Source organism: Macaca fascicularis, chromosome 6 (genome assembly GCF_037993035.2).
Source record: "Macaca fascicularis isolate 582-1 chromosome 6, T2T-MFA8v1.1".
Lineage (NCBI taxonomy): Eukaryota > Metazoa > Chordata > Mammalia > Primates > Cercopithecidae > Macaca > Macaca fascicularis.
Window position 1 is genome coordinate 127,506,277 of NC_088380.1, and position 9,216 is coordinate 127,515,492.

A 9,216-nucleotide genomic window follows, 5' to 3' on the forward strand; every position below is an offset into this window, starting at 1 on the left:
TCCTCCAAATCTGATTCATTTTTCTTCTTTCAGGGGCAGAAGAGACACTGAGTGGCATTAGCAATGCCAAATTACTATAAACCAATCATAGAATGAAGTGACTTAAAGCTGGGCTTCAGTCTCTTCAAAGGTCAAATTTCAATTACTTTTGGGTTTTTCTAACCCCAGATCTGGAGAGAGGCTTTACCAGACACTGTCTTCTTTATTAGGCTTTTTACTTCGTATTGTACCACTTGCCTGTAAGCCCGTGGAAATCACTGCTCAGCTTCTCCGCATCTCAGCCACCTCTTTTAGAATTGTCAAATGCTTACAGCAGATCATCAAGGTCATCTTTCTAGAGCTCCTTCACCTAGATCTTGGCCCCATTTATCTCCACTTCCTTACTAGTTCTGCAGTGCCTTTATGTGCAGGTTTTTCTTTTCTCTCCTTTTTAAAAATATTGTAACTTGTGTGAAGATTTATACGAATTTCTTAGTTCATTATCAGTGAAGACTAAAATTCCAGCTGACAATTTCGTATCCAATTGAATTATCATTTAATATTGAGGGTGAAATAAAGACATTTTCAGATAAAATACTAACAGGGTTTACCAACAGTAGATCCTGTTATAGCTGAATTGTGTTTCTCCCAAATTCATGTTAAAGCCCTAATCCTCAGTACCTCTGAATGTGACTGTATTTGGAGATAGGGCTTTTAAAGAAGTGATTACATTAAACTTAGGTCATTGGGATGGGCCCTACTACAGTTTGACTAGAGTCCTTATAAAAAGTGGAAATCTGCCCAGCACTTTGGGAGGCCAAGGCAGGCGGATCACCTGAGGTCAGGAGTTCTAGACCAACCTGGCACACATAGTGAAACCCCGTCTCTACTAAAAATACAAAAATTAGCTGGGTGTGGTGGCACATGTCTTTAATCCCAGCTACTTGGGAGGCTGAGGCAGGAGAATCACTTGAACCCAGGAGGCAGAGGTTGTAGTGAGCTGAGATCATGCCATGTTCTCCAGCCTGGATTGCAGGGCGAGACTCTGTCTCAAAAAAAAAAAAAAAAAAAAAAAAAAAAAGAGTGGAAATATAGACACAAAATGGACACTAGAAATAGACACAGAGAAGACCACTGGAAGACACAACAAAAAAGATGGCCATCTGCAAACCAGGAGAGAGATTTCAGAGGAAACCAAACCTACCAACACTGTGGTCTTGAACTTATAGTTCCCAGAACTGTGGGAAATAAATTTCTGTTAATTCACCCTGTGCCACCCATATTTTGTTGTGGCAGCCCTAGCAAAATAATACAGACCCTTATAAAGGGAAGTACTAATAGTTTGACTCCTAAACATTTTCAAATCACAGCACACATATAAAATGATAGTATTTTTGTAGTGTGTTGGCTTAAGTAGGTGAGGATACTCATGGCCAGAGATCAGCCCCAAGGCTCTGCCTATTCTAGTCTCTACCATCTACGCTAAGGGCTGAGGATATCAGTATCTCATGTGCATCTGTAAGCCATTCATGACACCCCAACTGGGAGGCTCTCTTCTACAAGATAAACTTTAGGAAGAAATAAAATCATCTCACAAGAAATGTTTGAAATGAAAGGTAAGAAGTTTCTCTCTATACGTAAATTGAAGCCTCGGGCAGAGTTTCACAATGGCTATTTTTTTTTAAAGCTTGTTGAATAGAAAGATACTAATCTAACCACTGACTTCCCTCAGTGAGCCAAACTTCAATCTCCCTTATCACTTTCACCTTCCAGCCATTCTTTCTTGATTCTCCACCTGGATTCCAGCAATTTATGAGGATGAATCTATGAGTACAGCTCCATTGTCTGCTTTGAGTTTCTCTTCTGTCTTTGGAAACTACAAAAAATTTTTATCTTATATCTGATTCTAGTTTTGTTTCTGGTTTTCTCTTTTAATATTTTACTTATGATTAGCACGTCTTTTGAACACAGGTAATATACTGAAGGTATGGATAGATGGTGACATCTTAATTAGATATCCAACATAGTTGTTATTCAAACAGTATTCAAGCTACTCTTTGCCCAAAATATTGTATTATGACCTACTGCGTTAGGATTCATGTGTATCAATTACTTTATGGTACATAGAAACACACGAATTTCAATTGCACACTGGAAAATTTGACATTACTGGAACTATTTAGTGACTATTTAGAAGACATTATTTTTACCTTGGAACAATAGGCACTAAAGTTGATTTTTTTCTGGTAAAATTCTCTTCCCAAAAATGTTAGTGCAGAGTTTTAATTTACTTAGTTTAAACCAGTGGCTATCAATTTTAGGGATAATTTTACTCTCTAGCCCAGGGACATTGGGCAATATCTTAAGACATACATTTTGATTGTCATGCCTTGGGGTTGGTGGGTGGAGGACAGGGATGCTGCTGCACATTACAATGTATAGGACAAACCCATACAATGAATATGATCCAATATTTGAACAATAAATATGGTCCAAAATTTCAATAGTGTCAAATTTTTTAAAAGTCTGGTTAACACCTGTGAAACAATATTCAAAATTGTCTAATCAAAAGCTGTGTCTTGTTGCAAGTTGGAATGTAATGTAATTTAATAATGTTTCAGTCTTATTTTTTTCCCTCATGTCTAGGTTGAATTCATCCACATACCTCTTGTCAGAATGAAGAGCAGGTAGATATAAAAGAGGATTTCACCTGAGGTCAGGAGTTCGAGACCAGCCTGTCCAACATGGTGAAACCCCGTCTCTACTAAAAATAGAAAAAAATAGCCAAGTGTGGTGGCGGGCACCTGTAATTCCAGCTACTCGGGAGGCTAAGGCAGGAGAATTGCTTGAACCTGGGAGGGGGAGGTTGCAGTGAACCAAGATTGCACCACTGCACTCCAGCCTGGAGTCAAAAAAAAAGAATTTACTTCCCAGTACAGGACTGAATAGTCAACTGATAAACCTGTAATTTTGTCTTGTGTTAGTCCACTGGCATAACTGGCCCTAGGAAACAACTGTATATGAAGATTTTTTTTTTTTTTTTTTTTTTGAGACAAGAGTTTCACTCTTGTTGCCCAGGCTGGAGTGCAATGGAGTGATCTCGGCTTGGCTCACTGCAGCCTCCACCTCCTGGGTTCAAGTGATTCTCCTGACTTAGCCTCCCCAGTAGCTGGGATTACAGGCATGCACCACCCGGCTAATTGTTTTTGTATTTTTAGTAGAGATGGGGTTCCACCATGTTGACCAGGCTGGTCTCAAACTCCTGACTTTAGGTGATCCACCAGTGCATTAAAAGAACTAAATTCAAGTTCATTTAGGATAGAGTGTATTAAATAGTATCATAGAACATATGTACTCTGAATATCTGCTATCTTATTGTTTTTTTCTGCCCTTCATCCTCTATAAATCCATATTCCAAATTTAGAACCAGTGTGTGTATGTATATGTGAGTGAATACACACGCGCGCACAGACACACACACACACACACGTGTCCCCAGCCAAATCACAAGTTGAATAGTCGTCCCCAGTGTTGGAGATGGGGCCTGGAGGGAGCGAATTTCTCATGATTGTTTTAGTACCATCTTCTTGGTACTGTACTTGCAATAGTGAGTGAGTTCTCGGGAGATCTGGTCATTTAAAAGTGTGTGGCTCCTCTCCTCTCTCTCTCATTCCTGCTTTCACCATAAGATGTGCCTGCTCTCCCTTCACCTTCTGTCATGATTGGAAGCTTCCTGAGGTCTCACCATAAGGAGCTGCTACTATGCTTCCTGTATAGCCTGCAGAACTGTGAGCCAATTAAACATATTTTCTTATAAATTACCCAGTCTCAGGTATTTCTTTACAGCAATGTAAGAACAGCCTGATATAATGTGTGTATCAACCTAAAAATTGTATGAGACCTTTTATTTCCCCTAAATTCCTTTTTCCTCCCACCTGCCCCAGACATTTTGGTCTGTTAGTTCCTTTTTTTTACACAGTGCCCAGCAGCGTGGCATTTTTACACTTCTTCCCAAAATGCCTCTCTGACACTCTTCTCTATTATGCGACTCTAACCCAGTTTCTGCCTTCCAAATTGCACAACGGTAAGTTCATTTCTCTTTTTTCTTGGAAGAAATACATTTACTCAGGTCTTTCTTTGCACATACTTTATTACATGCACTTTAATTGAAAAATTCATGTCCATTCTAAGAAAATGCCTGCCCGAAAAAGAAAACCTTGAACAAAATACTTTGTTCTTTTTTTTTTCCATAGAAATGAAATAAATGGAAGGGAAAAAAAAATCCCAGATGTTTGTAGAGAGCATGTATAATTACACTGGGTACAAATGAGAAAATTCTAGCAGATATGTACATTGACTTCTGAAAAGATAAAGAGGCTTCTGTTTTCTTTATAAATAAGACTTGAAAGACATTCATTTCCAGATGGCAATATCATATTGTCACAAAGAATAGCTTTAAACATACATACTTAAACATTATGATTTATATGATATTACTACAAGGCAGAATACTCACATATCCCCAATATGTTTTTACACTAGGAAAGATAATTCACAGAAAACACATCTAACACACACCTAGCAGACTCACACAAACCAAGCACATATACCCACAGACATAAACATGAATATGCACACACAAAATATTTTCTTTAAATGGCACTACATTTTCTGTTCTCACTAACTTTTCTTTTTCTATCATCCCCACTTATTTTTAGATAACATCTATACTTCTCTGCAATATTTTCCTCTTACAGAATGACTCACAGGATTGACTGTGGTGTTCTGTCCTTGGCTTCAGTTCCTGAGTCTGGCAGGTTATTTAAGGCAACACTATTTATCTACCAACCAAAGTCTTCTCACCGTGTAGCCTCATCTTTCATGCCAAAAGCACAAGCTCTCCTCAGGCAAAGTTCATGAGGGTGGCCTGAGCTATCATTTATAGGTGGTATTTGTTCATTTTATTTTTGTTACATCAAAAAGTATATTCAAACCAAGATTGGTTTGTTTTGTTTTGTGTTTAAACATTTATGTGCTTTTATCCAAGTATACAAGTATATTCCTTATTTTTTCCAAGGAAGCAATGTTGTAGCTAGCAACAACTGTATACATAAAATTTTAACCATCTGTTATTCCTTTAACTAAACAATACCAAGATTAAAGAGACTACCAGTAGTTTAGAGGAATACAAGAATAAGCCTACTGCTGACAGAATAAAAAGTGTGTGCACATTTACACAAGGATAGCACTCATTTTTCTTCAACTTTTAGCAAACTGGTGTAGAAGTAAACAGACACTTTCTAAATATTAAAAATTAAATTAAATTAAATCAGATTCACCAGAAACATGAGATGTTTACATTGAACTTCGTGTTGCTTTTCACTATTTCAAACATGAGACATATTCCTATACGTGGCTTTATTCTAGCAGTTCTTTCCATTTGCTATATGTAATTATACATTGGTCATATTCATTTTGTAGAATTTCTTATAAATGTACTGCTAAGAAGCAATCTTTCCCAAAGCAAGCACCCATTATTCATCTTCCAATCTGTCTTTAAGCACAGAGCTATGGCAGAAACTTACCCTCTATCAATATATTATACAAAGAGAAGGCTATTGTTTACATGTGTCAGCTATGCTGTGCTCTCTTGAACTTACGCTTTTTCAGGGGTGCTACAGTTAGGCAGTGGAACAATGCAAGCTTCCAGTTTGACCAAAACATTTAAAAGAGAAAAAGTATGATTTATGAAGTAGCTACTAAAAATATGCCATCCAGTTATGGCCAAAATATAAAGTAGTATTTGTATTCCACAAAGGAATCTGTGATTAGGCAAGTGCTGTAACTGATGTTTATTTTGCCACTTAATTCTGAGACAAATTATTACCTCTCAAATGAATGCTGATAGAAATAAACCAAATGTGTTTTTTATTATATCTATTAATAGTTGAGTTCTAAACAAGGGGGTTTAAAAATTTGTTTCCTTTCTAAATTGTAAGTATAGATGAAATTTCTAGAATCAGTATTATGGGACATATGTAAATTGCTTTATCACTACATATTTAGTGACCATGGATGCTGGCATACTGGCCTCCTTACCATAGGCAATTTCTGATGTCCTAGGGAATGCTAATCAATTTATGAACCAGATGTTACTTCCACATATGGCTTAGAAAGGCTGTAATCTCTATGATTGAAGCCCATGAGACTCTTCTGATTTTCAAGACAGGGTTTTTTTTATGAATTTATTTTTATGGACACATTAAATTATGTATGCATGAGGCTCCTTCAACACACTTTTTCACAGGGAGCATGATAAAGTTTTTAGTGTAGCTTCAGCTTCCTAAAAAACTACCAATAATACAATTATGGTAAAATTACCCTACAATTGTAGTTGCTTCTTTAAAACACCACGTGTAAAATGAAAACAGTTTTAATGGGCAATACATACCATTAAGATCTCATTTTTGAAATCTATACTCAGTAAAGCCCATTTATTGTTTGGTTCATATAAATTTTATTTTGAAGAAATGTTTTTAACTCAAGTAGATTTGCCTTGCATTATAATTACAGGAGAAATCCTATCGATGTGAATAAACTCTAAAGATAAAAATTTAAATAAAAATAAAGATCAAGCACTGACTTCTGATATCACTTTTATTATATCTATTATATCTATTATTGACTTGGTATTCTGAGTTGTGTTGTGGTAATAGTAGTGGTGCTAAGAGAAGCTCTTATTTCAGTTAAAATAGACGTGTGAGCCATTCAAAATACACATATTTATACTTTATCTGAGCAGATTTTATCTAAAAAGTAGCATAAGAAAAACAGGTCTATTACTCATATCTGCAAGACTTGTGACAAAAGTACAAGTGGAGGCCCACATTTCAAATGCCTAAATACTTACAATTTACAAGACTAGTCAACAAGCTACTACATAAAGTATGTTTTATCTTTCTCTCTCAACAAAAATACTTTTGTATTGACAGAATAAAAAATATGTGTAAAAGCTCTGGTTTTTATATGACTGAAAGTCAGCAGAATATCAAAGGTGACTATTTAAGTATTATTTTACATGTTGATGCTCCAATAATTTTAATACTAAAATATAAGCCTGTAAAGTTTATTGATTATCACCTAAACGTATATTTCATAAAATTTAATTTTCTTTGCTTGATTGGAGTCCACCTTTCAGTATGAAGAGACCATTCAATCTACTTTCCATAATGCATTCCACTTTCTCTATCAACTTTACCTGGTATCCCCAAGGTCAAAACACTTTTCATCAACTTCTCTAGAAAGAATCAACTTTCTTCTAGAATTCTTTTGGAGTCCAAGAAGAGTTAGAATATTCCAAGTTTAAGACTTTAAAGGTCCTAACTTTTGAACTCTGCTGTAGTTACTTGCCTCCAGAGGTATCTATTGTCTCCAATTACTGAATAAGTCTAAGGTTCTTAATAAACATAGATCAGCGTGATCTTACCTCTTGGTATGAAATAGTTTTATTTTTGCTAACTTCAAGTAACCTGTAATTTGTTTTGATTACCTCTTTGATTTATGAGTTATTTGGAAAAGTCTTAATTTCCAATTGGATATATTTTTTTTTTTTTTGAGACAGTGTCTCACTCTGTCTCCCAGGCTAGAGTGCAGTGGTGCAATATTGGCTCACTGCAACCTCCGCCTCCCAGATTCAAGAGATTCTCCTGCCTCAGTCTACTGAGTAGCTGGTATTATAGGTGTGTGACACCACATTTGGCTCATTTTTTGATTTTTGATTTTTAGTAGAGACCGTGTTGGTCAGGCTGGTCTCAAATTCCTGACCTCAGGTGATCCGCCCACCTTGGCCGCCCAAAGTGCTGGATTACAAGTGTGAGTCACCATGTCTGGCCTAACTGTATAATTTTTAAACAGTTATACATGGAAGCAAAGAGTAGGAATGAGGTGAGTGTGAAAGTAGTGGAAAGATCTGGAAACCTCTGTTTTTCAGGTCTCTTTGGATGAGAGCAGAGGAGAGGCCATTCTCTCCCAAGCACATGACCTGGCAGAAATTTTGCTCATCGGAGCTGCTGATGCCCAGTTGGATCCAGTGGCCTCCCAAAAGTCTCCAAAATGACTAAATGCAGGAGAGAGACAAGTACTTTCATTCTCTATACACATTAATTGTTCTCTGGTCTGCACAGGCTGGGAATTTGCAATCCCTTGCCTCAAAATCTAATTCATATTTCTTATTTCTCCAGCTAAACAGGAGAAAATATGGCAGCTGTATCCTGGAGAGACTGTGTCTTCAGAACAACAGATATTGTCTCTAGAATTTATCAAAAAGATCATTTTAGTTTTGTGGTACTGCAGTAAAGGATGGGAGAATAAATATCCATGATAATGTGTGATCAGACTGCTATAGGAAGTGTACACTGAAATACACAGATGTGTTCAAAATTTAAAAATATACTACAGTGTAGTTAATTTTTTTATAAAGTGCAGTAGGCAAAATAAATAAATAAAAAATGGTATGTTAGCAAACTTGACATTGAAAATTCCTTGGGAAAGCACTATGTTGGTGACATACAGTCTTTTAATAACTCTAACAAAACTAGTTGTTTTTTCCCCATTGGGAGAACACATTAATGTTTTTTGGTTTTGCTTTGGTTAAAAACACGTTGAAGTTGTTTGGCTACTATTTAGGGTCATGTTGTAAAATATATACATTTAACCAACAGGATTATGTTAAACCCAGTAAGATGCTCGGGCTGAAATGCACAAGGGGATGAAGACTCATTTGGGAGATAGCAAATTTGTGTCTCCCATCTCATGCCTAAGCTTATACCAAAAGGCAGTAATTTTTCCAACTATTTAAATTGATATTTTAGTCTCATTCACATCTTTTTGAAAGGCAGAGTTGAATTACTACAAGTGAAATGTATGTTCAACTTGATGCCAGTTTGCTTCCCATGTTTTAAGTTAGAGTTTGAAAAATTCTACCAACTTGCACGCAATTGAAGAATCACCAGACTTGCGGTGTGTCATAATGAAACGCACTGGCAATTCATGTTTGATACGAACAAAATTTCATTATTCTTGATATTTTGGAAAGACTTAAATCAATTTTTTAAGTCAGTACATATAAAATGTGTCACTTCTTATTTTTATTATTATTAACTGAATACCATGAGATTTGCTTTAATCTTACTAATTTATTTATACATTAGTTAATTTGTCTAAATGAATTTGATATTG

The 9,216-nt window shown here is 36.0% G+C and overlaps 1 long non-coding RNA gene across 1 annotated transcript in view; it reads right to left on the bottom strand.

Annotated features, from left to right (window-relative positions):
- The window catches only part of LOC135971407 (uncharacterized), a 99,625-nt gene extending 94,834 nt beyond the window's left edge, over positions 1-4,791 (bottom strand). Inside the window, exon 1 of the long non-coding RNA XR_010587579.2 lies at positions 4,747-4,791. This is a non-coding gene — a long non-coding RNA (uncharacterized lncRNA). The remainder of the gene's footprint in view (positions 1-4,746) is intronic.
- Positions 4,792-9,216: the final 4,425 nt, after the last annotated feature.